The 13,739-nt window shown below is 43.4% G+C and overlaps 1 long non-coding RNA gene and 3 other non-coding genes across 4 annotated transcripts in view; 3 read left to right on the forward strand and 1 right to left on the reverse strand.

The window, feature by feature from the left end:
• Positions 1–13,739, forward strand: part of LOC144670421 (uncharacterized) — a 918,626-nt gene that overhangs the window by 143,604 nt on the left and 761,283 nt on the right. The window lies entirely within an intron of this gene.
• trnag-ucc (transfer RNA glycine (anticodon UCC)) lies at positions 2,933–3,004 on the forward strand. The gene has a single exon. It is a non-coding gene; the product is annotated as a tRNA-Gly (tRNA).
• On the forward strand, positions 7,318–7,389 carry trnam-cau (transfer RNA methionine (anticodon CAU)). Its single transcript has one exon. It is a non-coding gene; the product is annotated as a tRNA-Met (tRNA).
• On the reverse strand, positions 13,570–13,651 carry trnas-gcu (transfer RNA serine (anticodon GCU)). Its single transcript has one exon. It is a non-coding gene; the product is annotated as a tRNA-Ser (tRNA).

Consider the following 13,739-nt stretch of genomic DNA (forward strand, 5'->3'; position numbering starts at 1 on the left):
CCGTCCCGCCTTCTAATCCCAGCCCTTGCCGTGTATTCACCGTACCCTCTGACCTTCCCCTCTCTGATGCTGAATGTTCTGTACTCAGCAAAGGACTCAGTTTCATACCCTTACGCCTTCACCTCAATGAATGTTGGGCTCGGCACGATGCTGAACTCTTCTTCCGCCGCCTTCATCTCTGTGCTCACTTCTTTGGGCAGGAGTCCTCCCCCCGTTCACCAAATCCTTTCACCCACCTCCAGGATTCTCCCTCCACCTGGGCCCCTCCCTCTGGCCTCTCACCTGCTCTTGATCTTTTCATTGAGAACTGTCAGCGTGACATCGGCCGTCTCAATTTCTCTGTTCCTCTCACCCACTCTAACCTGTCACTTTCTGAACTTGCTGCACTCCGTTCTCTTAGGCCCAACCCTGACTTTGTTATCAAACCTGCCGACAAGAGCAGTGCTGCTGTTGTCTGGCGTACTGACCTCTACCTCGCCTGTCTTTTTATGGGCTGTGTGGAACATTCCTTGTTCCAGTGCTACTCAGGCCCCCTCCCACAACTCTTCTTTTCACCACATCAATGACTGTTTCGGTGCCGCTTCATGGCCTCATCTGAACCTGGAAAAATTTATCAATCTTGCTTCCAATTTCCATTTCACTATCACCTTCACATGGTCCATCACTGACACTTCCCTTCCCTTCCTTGACCTCTCTGTCTCCATTCCTGGTAATGGACTGTCCACCAATATTCATTACAAGCCCACTGACCACTACAGCTCCTCACACTCTGCTTCCTGTAAGGACACCATCCCATTCTCTCAGTTCCTTCAACTCCATCGCATCTGTTCAGATGATGCCACCTTCTAAAACGCCGCTTCTGACACGTCTTCCTCCTTCCATAACCGAGCTTTCCCACCCACTGTGATTGACAGGGCCCTCAACCGTGTCTGACCCAACTCCCCCAGCTTCTGACCTCACACCTTCCCCTCCCCCCCAGAACCATGATAGGACCCTCCTTGTCCGCACTTCTCACCCCACCAGCCTCCGCATTCAAGAGATCATCCTCCACCATTTCCAGCAACTCCATCATGATGCCACCACCAAACATATCTTCCCATCACCACCCCCCCACCCCCGTCAGCATTCCGTAGGGACCGTTCCCTCATGGACACCCTGGTCTTCTGCTCCATCATTCCCAACAACTCATCCCCTTCCCATGGCCACCTTCCCATGCAATTGTAGAAGGTGCAACACCTGCCCCTTTACCTCCTCCCTCCTCACCGTCCAAGGGCCCAAACACTCCTTTCAGGTGCTGCAGGGCTTCACTTGCACCTCCTTCAATTTGGTCTACTGCATTCGCTGCTCCCAATGCGGTCTCCTCTACACTGGAGAGACCAAACGCAGACTGGATGACGGTTTTGTGAAACACCTTCGGACTGTCTGCAAGCATGACCCAGATGTTCCTGTCGCCTGCCATTCGAACACACCATCCTGCTCTCATGCCCACATATCCATCCTTGACCTGCAACGTTCCAGTGAAGCCCAACGCAAACTGGAGGAACAGCACCTCATCTTCCGATTAGGCACCTAACAGCCTTCCGGACTTAACATTGAGTTCGACAACTTCAGGCCAGGAACTCTCTCCTCTATATTCACCCCTCTTTCAATCCCCATTTTATTTAAAATTATTTTTTATCCACTTATCCTCATTTTTATTCTTTGTTTTATTCTGTTTTTACCCCTTTATCCATCCTTTTTCCCCAACCACTGCCCCCTTCCCCAAAAGGGCCATCTGTTACTTGTTCCATGTTGTTCTTTCACAGAGTGCTTACCCTTGTTCTGCTATTAACACATTCTGCTTTCTTAGCTTTACGCCACTATCAGCACCTCCTTTAGCCCTTACCACCACCATTAACGCTCCCTTTGCCTTTTTGTCCAGGACATTTTTGTCAATTTCTCCTTAGCCGCCATCAATCGCTGACCTTCTATCCAGCTTCACCTGCTCCACCCCTTAAACAGTATCAATGTCATCACATTTGTACCCCTCTTTATCTCTGAAGGAGGGTCATACAGACTCGAAACATTAACTCTGTTTCTCTCTCCACAGATGCTGACAGACCTGCTGAGTTTTTCCAGTTATTTCGGATTTCCAGCATCCGCAGTATTTTTCTTTTAACAAAACCATTGTCGATTGTCGTCAAAATCGACCCATCATTAATGTCCTTTACCTGGTCTGGCCGACATTTGACTCCAGACCCCAGAGCCACAGCCCATTTTAAATGCTCTATTAACAAGGGCAATTAGGGATGGACAACGTTGTGGGCAAAATCAGGGACTCAGAGTTACACAATGTATCTAACACTCACACAGATTCCCACAGCCTGACAGTGACAGAATTAAACCCATTCTCACATTCAGCACCAAAGACTAACAGATGCAGAATATGTTGCAAAGAGTCCCAGATATTGAGAGTGACTCCCACATTCCCATTCAACACCAGAAACTGACAGATCCAGACTGAGTTCCACACTCAACATGAGCATCCCACACTCACACGCAGTATCAGAAAGTGAGTCAACTTCATCATCCCTCCCAGGATAAGTTGCATTTATTTATTGTTCGGAACTTTGTGGATATCTACATGGAGCCGTTGTAGTTGGTCACTATCTTTGTCTGTTTCACGGCCCGTTCCCCGGGCAGCAACAGACCTTTTCCTGTCTCGATGTGTCCACAGAAACAGCCGGAGAGAATTTATTGTGGACTGGTGCCCTCTGCTGGCTGCACGTGAGACGTGCAAAGAGGTAACTTCTTTGGGGACATTTTAAATGTGTGTGAAACAACATAAACATGGTGAGAATTATTCCAAACAGTTTATTAATCAAACACAAGATGCCAAAGATATAGTGTATTTCGCGGTACTATAAATGCTGACTGTAATTTGAAGAAGTGTGCGATGGTGGTATAGTGGTGAGCATAGCTGTCTTCCAAGCAATTGACCCGGGTTCGATTCCCGGCCATCGCAGTAGTGATTTATTTTCAGCCTTACCCGTCGTCAGACCACAATTCCGGGACCGCGGAGTTAATCTCTGTGGTTTCCAAAATGAGATAAAGAACAACAGAAAGTGTGGCAAGATTTCCAACAAGAAAATAAAGGTCTAACGAAATAAAATAGATCTAACGTTTTCATCACTCACGTTTTTCGATCGTAAAACTCGGGCCTTGGATGGAAAGACGCCTCACCCCCTCCCTCTCGCATATTTCCGATATGTGGATGATACGTTTGTTATATTTAAGTCCGCAGCTGCATGTAACAATTTCCTTACATGTCTTTATGGGCTCCATCCTGCGCTCAAATTCACCTATGAAATGGAGCAGTCAAAATATCTGCCCTCCCTTGACACACTAGTTGAGAAATCTTCCAGAGGATTCTCTAGCAGGTTTACCGCAAACCGACCTTCACTGGTCAATATACGCGTTGGGATTCTTACAGTTCCACGCTGTGTAAGATTGGTCTCATCGGCAACCTTGTAAGTAGGACCCGAGCCATTTGCTCACCGTGCAAGCTTGATGCTGAAATCGGGCTCATCAAAGGCATCCTGCAGGGTAATGGCTCCCCTGATCAGATCATTTCGCGCTGTGTATCACACAAGCTCATGATCGGGCCTAAGACAGTCACTTTCCACCCTGCAGTATATTCTCTATCAGTATAAATTGTTATCTTCCCCTTATATTGGTTTTCTTGGGAGTGGCCTGTTGAGTACAGAAGGAAAAGCTTTGACATGTCTCTTTTTTTCAGCCATTCTCACAAATACATTGGCGCTAATGTTCAATTTGAAAACCTGTTTCAGCTCTGCCAGTTTGGCTCAGTCAATCTCCGGCCCATTTTCTCATTGACCTTTGAAAGTTGGTGAAATAAGCTGCTCTCTGATTGGTTACAAAAGCCACCCAATGAGATTCCGAACACCTTGACCATTCAGAAGATAGGGGAAGGGTGAGTGCGGGAGGAATTCTTCATTCGTGGTGTAAGTGTGTGTAAGATTGTAGAAAGACCGGCGGTAGAGCCCAGGACAAAGCCAAAGCCAAGTCTCGCTCCTCCCGGGCTGGACTGCAGCTCCCCGCGGGCCCTGTTCACAGGCTCCTGAGAAAGAGCAGCTATGCTGAGCGTGTGGCTGCCGGAGCGCTCCGCTCTTCCGATTGTAACATTCCCGGCCGCTTTCAGGGCACAGGATCAGAAATCAGCCGTTTCTCTCTGTCCCGATGAAGCCTGTGTGAAGGAGTCGGTTGGTAACCTATGTTATTGCGTTTCCAGTGAGCTGAGATTGGCTCCGTTTTAAATCGCTGCTTTGCTACCGCCGGTTACAGGTAAGAGATTGACAAATTTAATCTGTTCCTAAAATAGCGCCTGGATTCTGTGACGCAAAATGCAATATTACAGCTCCTAAAGTGTGAGAATAAAATTGCCTGGAAATTAAGCCGTTCGGCTCTTATCTTTTTTTCCCTCTATTGGCGGGCTTTTCGAGTTTGAAAATATAAGCCAATCGGCACTTCCAATTCCTGCTACCTGGCTCTCCGATTGGTTGAAGATTTAGATTGAGAATCAGAGCTAGAGCCTGACTAAAGTTTCTCAAAACATTCACAATGATTATTTATAGAGGTTAAACTGATGGAATCTGTATCTTCCACCCCACCTATACCTGAGTCCTAAAATATACTTTTTTCCAACAGGCAAATAATTGAAGGAACCAGAATAAATATGGTGTTTCCTCCAGCCAAGCTAGAATGAAGATTCCCGCCAGGTCCTCCCACACAGTCCGTACATTATCACTGTCAGAGCGCAGAGACACAGACAGGTCATCAATTTCACAGTCTCAGACAGCAGAAATAGTTCCAGAGTCACACTTTCCATCCATCAATCAAACAGGACAGGAGAGATAGACGTTGTTCCAATGTCACCTCGACTCAGCACCACAGACGGGTAGTCCACCTTCTCACCCACAATCCAATTTTTAGCAGGTCGATCCCACAATAGGACAGCCTCAGCTACAAACTAAATGTCCAATAAAACTGATGCATGTTTCCAGTTTCAAGTTTACAGGCTTAACCTTAACGATGTACATTAAGATTCATGTTAAGCACCGGTCCAATATTTGCACACATCATTAGTTTATAAATTGCAGTATTAATTCCCACAGTGTGTCCTGACACATACATTAGATGCAAATTCAAACCTCAAGTGCATTATCAGTTTGAGATATTCTGAAAGTGAGTATAACCTGAGATCCAAAATCAGATTCTAGTTAAAACTCACCCTGATTAAGAAACTGAGATACAATATTAATTTGATGAGTATGGATTGAGCTATAAACTGCATGCTAATTCTCAATCCTCACATAGTGTCAAATTAAAGCTACTTTACCAATTCAGGACTGAGCTCCATTTTGCATTTGTGTGGAAATTCTGACTCAGAATCAGACTGAATGCCACATATCAAATCGTTTCGTACAAGCTGGAGTTACACTTGCGGACCAATCCAGGATCAGACTGAAGGATACATTATCTTTCACAAATGTGTTCACAGTGACAGAGATTTAATACTCAGCCAAAGCTGACACACATTGTTTGCTTTAAACCTACCACATCAGTGACTTGTTGTTCTGCTGGAAATGTATGTGGAATGAATCCAAACTTATTAGTCCCAGAGACTGAAAGTTATATAATGAATCCCACACTCACACAGAAGCAGAGAATAATTATCAAGCACATTTTCAGCGCCAGATGCTGAAAGATACAGTCTGTTCACTGCACTCACTCACAATAGCTGAATCTGAGTGATACTAAAGACATATGACACACCAATTGTCCCACTGAGAGACTTAGAAAGAGTCCAAGAATCACATAGAGTAACAGATGCTGACGGATACAAATGGAAGACCACACACTAACACACACACAATAAACTCCACTTTCACATACAATACTGATGACTGAAAAACACCAATTGAATCTCACATTTTTTTATACCAAAGTTTGACAGATGTAACGGATACAGAGTGGATACTGCACTCAAAATCCTGACTTGGAAATATATCGCTGTTCCTTCACTGTCGCTGGGTCAAAATCCTGGAAATCCCTTCCGAATAGTACTGAGGATGTACCTGCACCAAATGCACTGCAGTGGTTCAAGAAGGTAGCTCACCACCACCTTCTCAAGGGTAATTAAGGATGGACAATAACTGCTGGCCTAGCCAGCGAAGCCAACATCCCACGAATGAATAAAAAAGGGCACCAAAGACTTCAGATTCAGAATGATTTCCATGTTCACATATAGAAGTACTGACTGATAGAGTTAAACACACACACACACCATTAAGAGATTCAGAATGAGTCCCAAACTCGTTTGCATTACCAGAAAGTGACTGAGAACAAAATACTTGCACACCTACAGTTCTACTGGCAGGCTAAAGAAGTGTCCAGACACTCATACAATACCAGAAAATGCAATGTGCAGTCTGAATATGGCACAGGTATATTGTACCAGAGAATGAGAGACACAGAATGACTCCAACACTCACTTTCAGCACCAGAAGCTGACTGATAGAGCAAACTCCTTCCACACATACAGTTCCACTGACAGTTTCAGAATGTAACCCACCTTTCTTCAGTATCAGAAAATACTGATACAGATAGGAATGGAATTTAACACAAATATACTGTCCAAGAGAGTGACTGTCAGAATAAACCAAACACATTGGCAGTTCCACTGACAATGTCTCCACACTCACATACAGTAACCAAGACTAACAGGTTCAGAATGTTTTTCAGTTTCACACAGTACCAGTGAGTGACATAGATATTGAATCCCACGTTCACAAAATGGGCCAGAAAAGGCCAGTGAAGAATGTATCTCACTCTCAAATACAAAACAACGATCTGACGGTTTCAGCACAACATTATAAATTCTGCTTGGTGCAACAAAATATTATGAAATTTCATCTCCACCGTTAGTAATTCCAAAAACCTCCCTTCGCCGTCCAATAAAATGTAAACGGTTCTTGGCTGTTCTGTCGCTCTCTGAGTGTGCTGACATCTACTGGCCAGAGCTGAGAAGTGCAACAGAGCGAAACTTTTTTTTTAAATTCAATGGATATGAGATTCACTGGCTCGGCCATCATATTTATACAACCGGGAACACGTTTGAACTGCAGGGAAGCATTTGACACAATAACAAAGAACATTTCTCAACACCAGAGAGCACAATTCCACAGCAGGAAATATATTCTAAACATGGGAAACACTTTAATACCATAATGGAACAGTAGATATTAAAAGCCAAGCAGCAGAGTGGCGCAGCGGAAGCGTGCTGGGCCCATAACCCAGAGGTCGATGGATCGAAACCATCCTCTGCTATCTCCATTCTCATTAATGCCAAAAGGGAGTATTTCCTGTTGCCCACAATCACGTCTGTTATTTGCTTCAGTTTCTTGCTTCCGGTGCAAAAATTCAATCTTCAACAAATCTCTGATATGATGTTTATTCACAGATGGATACAAGCTGTAAATGCTGCAAACACATCCCAGCCAATGCTTTCCCCTTTCCCTCAGCACATTCCTCCCAAAGAACTGGCACAGGCGCAATGTCCTGAGTGGCCACTTCCTCTTCACTATCACTGGATGATTATCTGAATAGAATAAAAACATCCTCTTAGATAGAAACAATATCGTGAAAGTCATTTTTTTTAAGTTAATTCACGGGATGTTGGCTTCGCTGACTGGGCCGGAATTTTTTGCCCATCCCGAGTTGCCCTTGAGAAGGTGGTGGTGGGCTGATTTCTTGAACCGCTGCGTTCCGTGTGGTGTAGGTACACCCACAGTGCTGTTAGGAAGGAAGTTCCAGGATTTTGACCCAGCGACAGTGAAGGAATAGCGATATATTTACAAGTCAGGATGATGAGTGACTCGGAGGGGAACTTAGCCGCAGGTTTTCCGATCTATAGGACACCCTGCAGTAATTCGTCATCTTTATTTGAACAGCAGCGTCCTCCCTGTGACATGAACCACCGAGAAGGACAAAACTATCAGCATAGCGGAGACAGCATCGCACCAAATACACAGTTCATCATTATCTGGACAGAAATTGTCATTCCTTCTTAATCACTGGTTTAATTTATGGAATTCCGTCCCCATTATTAATAATATTAACCATAATAATAAGTAACCATAATTATCATGAAAGTTTCATTCCTTCGGGTTTGCATTAGGTACAGATTACACTAAATTATTATTTGAGTGCCTCTGATTGTTTCCTGTCTTGTTTTACCTGTTAATAGCTGATGGGAATTTAACATGCTCAGTTTGCCACTCATTCCGTCCTTATTGGCCTTACTTGAGGTGATAACAAGCATGTATGTGACCTTTCTGCTCAAACTGAATGTCTGTCTCTAACATATTGCAGTCAATCATTGTCAGATGCTCATTCACTATCATATTGTTAAGTCATTCTAAATTCCAGTGAGTCTAGATCCAACCTGATCAACTCTTCCACATTAGAAAACCCCCTCAGTCGAGGGAATATCCCAGTCACCTTTCTCTGGAACTGACTTCAATGCAAGTATGTCCATCATTCAGTAATCAGACCAAATCAGCACCCATTATTCTTGGTGTGGACTCGCCAATGCCCTGTACAGTTGCAACAAGGGTTCTCCGCTTTTCTATTCCAGTCCCCTTGCAATTAAGACCAACATTCCACCTGCCCTCCTAAGTATTTGATGCACCTAAATGATAACTTTTTTTCAATGATTCTTATACAGCGGCACCCATATCCATCTGTACTGCAGCATTCTGCAATGTCATCTAAACATTTTTTTTAATCCTTGTACAAGGATCCCTCTGTACCACAGGATTCTGCAGTCTCTCTCCATCTCAGTAATATTCCTCTCTCCTATGCTTCTTGCAGAAGTGGGCAACCTCACATTTTACTACATTATACTACATCTGCTATTTTATCTCCATTCACTTGAACATTTACATATATATGCAGACTCTCTCTATCCACCTTACAGCTTGCTTTGATTCCCATCTTTGCATCGTCAACAAATTTTGCTACAATATAGTGGGTACCATCATCCAAAACATTAACATCGATCGTAAATAGTAGAGGTCCAACACTGAACTCTGCATCTGTCCACTAGTTATAGTTTGCCAACCTCAAAATGACCCATTTATCCTGATTCTCTGTTTCCTGTCATGTTCTCAATCCATGCTAATATATGAACCCTAACAGCATATACTCTTATCTTGTGTAGTGACATTTTATGTAGCACATTATGGAATGTCTTTTGGAATACAACTGGCTCCCCTTTATCATCCCTGCTGCTTACATTCTGAAGGAACACTAAAACAATAATCTAACAAGATTTCCCTGTCTATATCCCTTCTTGGACACTTTGAATTACCCTCACCATTTGCCTTCCCACCTAATTTTGTGTCATCCACAAACTAGGCGATAGTACATTCATTTCCATATATATAGATAAATATATATATATGTATATACAATTAATATGTAATTAATATATTATATATTGCCTGGCATTTGTGTGGCATGAATGTTTCTTCCACTTGTCGGCTCAGCTTGGCTATTGTCCAGGTCTTGCTGAATTTGGCCATGAACTGCTTCAGTATCCAAGGAGTCGTGAATGGTACTGAACCTTGTGCAAACATCAGGTTTATGACCTTATTTTGGAAGGATGGTCATTGATGAAGCAGCTGAAGATAGTTGGGCCGAGGACACTACCCTGAGGAACTCCTGCAATGATGTCCTGGAGCTGAGATGATTGACCTCCAGCAACCACAAACATCTTCCTCTGTGGTAGGTATGACTCCAAGCAGCAGAGAGTTTTCCCCATGATTCCCATTGACTCCAGTTATCACACTGGCACTTACTGTTATACTTACCCTGATTGATTTTTTTTTTTTTTAATTCTCATCGCCTCGTTTCAATCAATGTCCTAATTTAGAAAGAGAAAGACTGAGAAATCGGCACAAACTAACCAGTTACCTCCTTTCCTGTGATATCAAGCATTGAATATTTTGAACATGGCCGGTTTGCGCCAGCCCCTTCCTCTCAGCTCTTTATCCCCCGCGACTCTCACTTTTCTCTCCTTCTCTCTCCCTCGCGGCTGCTCTCGGGCAGCTCTGCCGCTGTTCTTTCTCCACCCTTCAGTCTCACTCAGCTTTCACTCTCGGCTCCTCCGGCACAGTCCAAAGTTTCTGACTGTTTAGGAAATTCTCGGATCTTACTTTAGTTCAAGGTGGATGACCTCACTCTTCCCAGTGTTGACCACCACCGGCCACAGTTTTATTCTCTCACTGAATCTGTTAACGACCCTTTGAAACTTGCTGCTCCCACATACGCTACTAACCAAGTCACCTAGGCTAGTGTCATCAGCAAACTTGAATATAGGCTGGAAGTTATTAAAATTTATAATAAAACAGAAAATGCTGTAAAAACTCAGCAGCCCTGGCAGCATCTGTGTAGAGAGGAACAGAGTTAACGTTTGAGTCCAAATGAATCTTCTTCAGAGCTCGCCACTACTTTACCCTTTTTGTCCCTTATTCAATTTTGTATCCATGCTGTCGCTGCCCCTTTAATCCCAGCTGCTGGAATTTTACCAACAAGTTCATTATGTGGGACTTTTTCAAATCCCTTTGGAAGTCCAGATACACATCATCATCCTCACTCCCCTGGTCAATGTTCTCTGACACGTCATCAAAGAGCTTTATTAAGTATTTCAGTGCTGATTTTCTGTTAACCAATCTGTGCTGGTTATCATTTATCAACTCATGTTCTACCAAGTGACAATGAATTTTGTTCTGGATTATTGTCTTTAAACGTTTCCCCACCACCAGCATGAGACTAACTGCTCTGTAGTTACTGGGTTTATCCCTCTCCATTTTAAACACGGATGTAACATGAACAACCTGCAGTCGTCTGGCTTCACTCCCATCTCCAAGGAGGATTGAAAGATTGTGGCTCGAGTCTCCGCTATTTCCACCCTTCATTCCCTCAGTAATCCAAGGTGTATCCGATGTGGATCGAGCAGCTTTTCTACTGTGAGCGGTGCCAGCCTTGTGATAGCTTCCACTTCATCTATTTTCATCCTATCCAATTTCCCCACCAATGACATTAGCAGCATCCGCTTGTTTTGTGATGACAGGTTTAGTGCAAAGTTTACGAGGCGAATACCAGGGATGGGCCGGTTGTCTTATGAGGTGAGGTTGAACAGGTTAGGCTTGTATCGCCTGGAGTTCAGGAGAGTAAGAGGCAACTAGATTCAAACCTTTAAGATCCTGAGGGATTTGACAGGGTGGAGGTGGAGAGCACGTTTCCTCTTATAGCAGAATCTGGAACTAGGGGTCACTGTTTACAAATAAGGGGTAGCTTATTTCAGGCAGAGTTTCACTTCTATCCGAGGGTCGAGCGTCTTTGGAGCTCTCTTCCTCAAAGCTGGTGGAAGCAGAGTCTTTGAATATTTTAAAGACAGAGTTAGATAGATTCTTGATTAACAAGGGGGTGGGGGGTGAAAGGTTATTAGGGGTAGGCAGGAATGTGAGGTTGAGGTTACAATCAGATCAGGCAGGGTCTTATTGAATGGCGGAGCAGGGTCGAGGGTCTGAGTGACCTACTCCAGCTGCTAATTAGTTTGTTTGTATGTTCTCATTTAGTACGTCAGCCATGCCCTCTCCCCGCACAGGATCTCCAAATCAGCCCCCCTTTCAGTGACTGCCCTTATGCTGGTAAAAAATCTTCTGTGTTTTCGGTTGTTACCTGCAAATCTTTTCTCATACACTCTCTCTTCTGATCTAATTTCCTTTTTCCATTTCTCCTCTGCACTTTCTGTATTCTGCTTGGTTCGCTAATGTATTATGAATCTGACAATTATCATCGGTCTTATTTGGAGTTTCCACAGAGCACAGGATGTGTAGGCAACAGCTCTCAGCTGTCCCAACATTTCACTGAAATGAGTTGTCTATTTAACTAAAGTTCTCGTTATTTAGAGAGTTCCACTCCTTCCGTCTTGTACTTTTGCTGCAGTATCTCGGTTAAAATTACACAACAGCTCCTTCCCCCTCTGCACTTATCCCTCACTTGCAAAAAATTGAAATTTTTAAGTCTTCACTCTGAAATTTACTCTCTCTGTGTTTGAGCTCACAGGTCTCTTGAGTTCTTGTTTGTAATTTAATTGTTCCATATAATTTACCTGAAAGTAAGGTTTTATTTCGAATATCAATTCATTTGCACTGTAATTCCAGTTTATTTGAATTCAAAATATCAACAAACCAGAAGTTTGCACCTAGCTTCTATGTTTTCAAAGGAAAATCTAGAGGTGACTTATTTGTTCTGCAATAACGTGCCTGCTCAACTCAGTTAAATAAATCGTGTTTTAAACAGAACGCTTTATCCAGACAATACATCTACTTGATGAGCTGATGGAGCATGGAGCACTCAGCTTATACTCACTGACCTTCACAAGAGTTGATTCAGTTTTGATGTTGACTTGATGTTCGCTGGTGTCGATTTACTCAGACTCTTCACCTGATTTCTGTGCTGTCCAATGAAGCTTTCTCAGCAGAGTTCTCATAATAACTTGACTTTTCCTCATAGGATTTCAATCTTGATGGTTTTTGAACTATTTTATCAAATGACTTAGTTTTGTAAATGTCACAGTCGCTCTCATGATCAGACAGAAAGTTTAACTGCTGCGTTTTCAAGCAGCCGACAGTTTTATTTGAGATGTCATTGAGACAGGATTTTGAGTTTCAATCCAGTCATAAAATTTTCCAATGAAGCTCAAGGTTCGCTCGAGGAACAGCGGCTCATCCTTCAATGAGGAACTTTACAGCCTTCCAGTGTGAACATTCAGCTCAACAATATCGCTCTGTAAAAACTGCCAACATTCTGATTCCCTTTTCGCAGATGTGGGTTTGAGCCTCGGTTTCATTGAGATGTTCTGAATTGATCTTTTCCTTGACATCACAAAGCACTTTATAATTCAACACGTCTGTCCATTACAGGGGCTGATGTAAGATCCAGTCAGTGAGGTGCGCATTCACCCTTTAAAACATTATTTCAGGGGATGTGAGCGTCGCTCGCAAGGCCAGTCTTTGTTACACATCCCAAACTGTCCTTGAACTCAGTGGCTTTTTCAGCGAGCAGTTAGGAATCAAACTCATATGTAGGCCAGACCAGGGAAGACATCAGTGAACCAGCACTGAGATTAGCGTTTAATTGCAGGTTTTAATTATTGAGTTTAATTTCCATCAGCAACTATGGTGGGAAATGAACCCAAGTCCCCGGAATATTTCCACTGCTCCAATGTTTCCCCTTAGAGAGAGATGGAAATATCATGTCGAATGGACTCTAGGTCGGATCCCCATGTTATTGTGAACAAAAGTATCGAATCCAAGATCTTACAAGAAAAGTCGAAGGAAGCTGGCCTCATAACTTGGGTTGGAGAATCACTTCAGTGATTCCAGGCAGAACTTCTGCAAAATCACCGCAATAAGACGGAAACAGTTGATAAAGTAACGACGAAGGTGGGATTCGAACCCACGTGTGCAAAACACAATGGATTAGCAGTCCATCGCCTTAACCTCTCGGCCACCTCGTCACAAGATACCCTTTATTAAACCCCCTTCAATACTTTTTGCATCCATGAAACGATGAAATAAATGATCCTCTTTGGTACAGGCCTTGAA

This window comes from Cetorhinus maximus, chromosome 31, assembly GCF_964194155.1.
Source record: "Cetorhinus maximus chromosome 31, sCetMax3.hap1.1, whole genome shotgun sequence".
NCBI classification, from domain to species: Eukaryota; Metazoa; Chordata; class Chondrichthyes; order Lamniformes; family Cetorhinidae; genus Cetorhinus; species Cetorhinus maximus.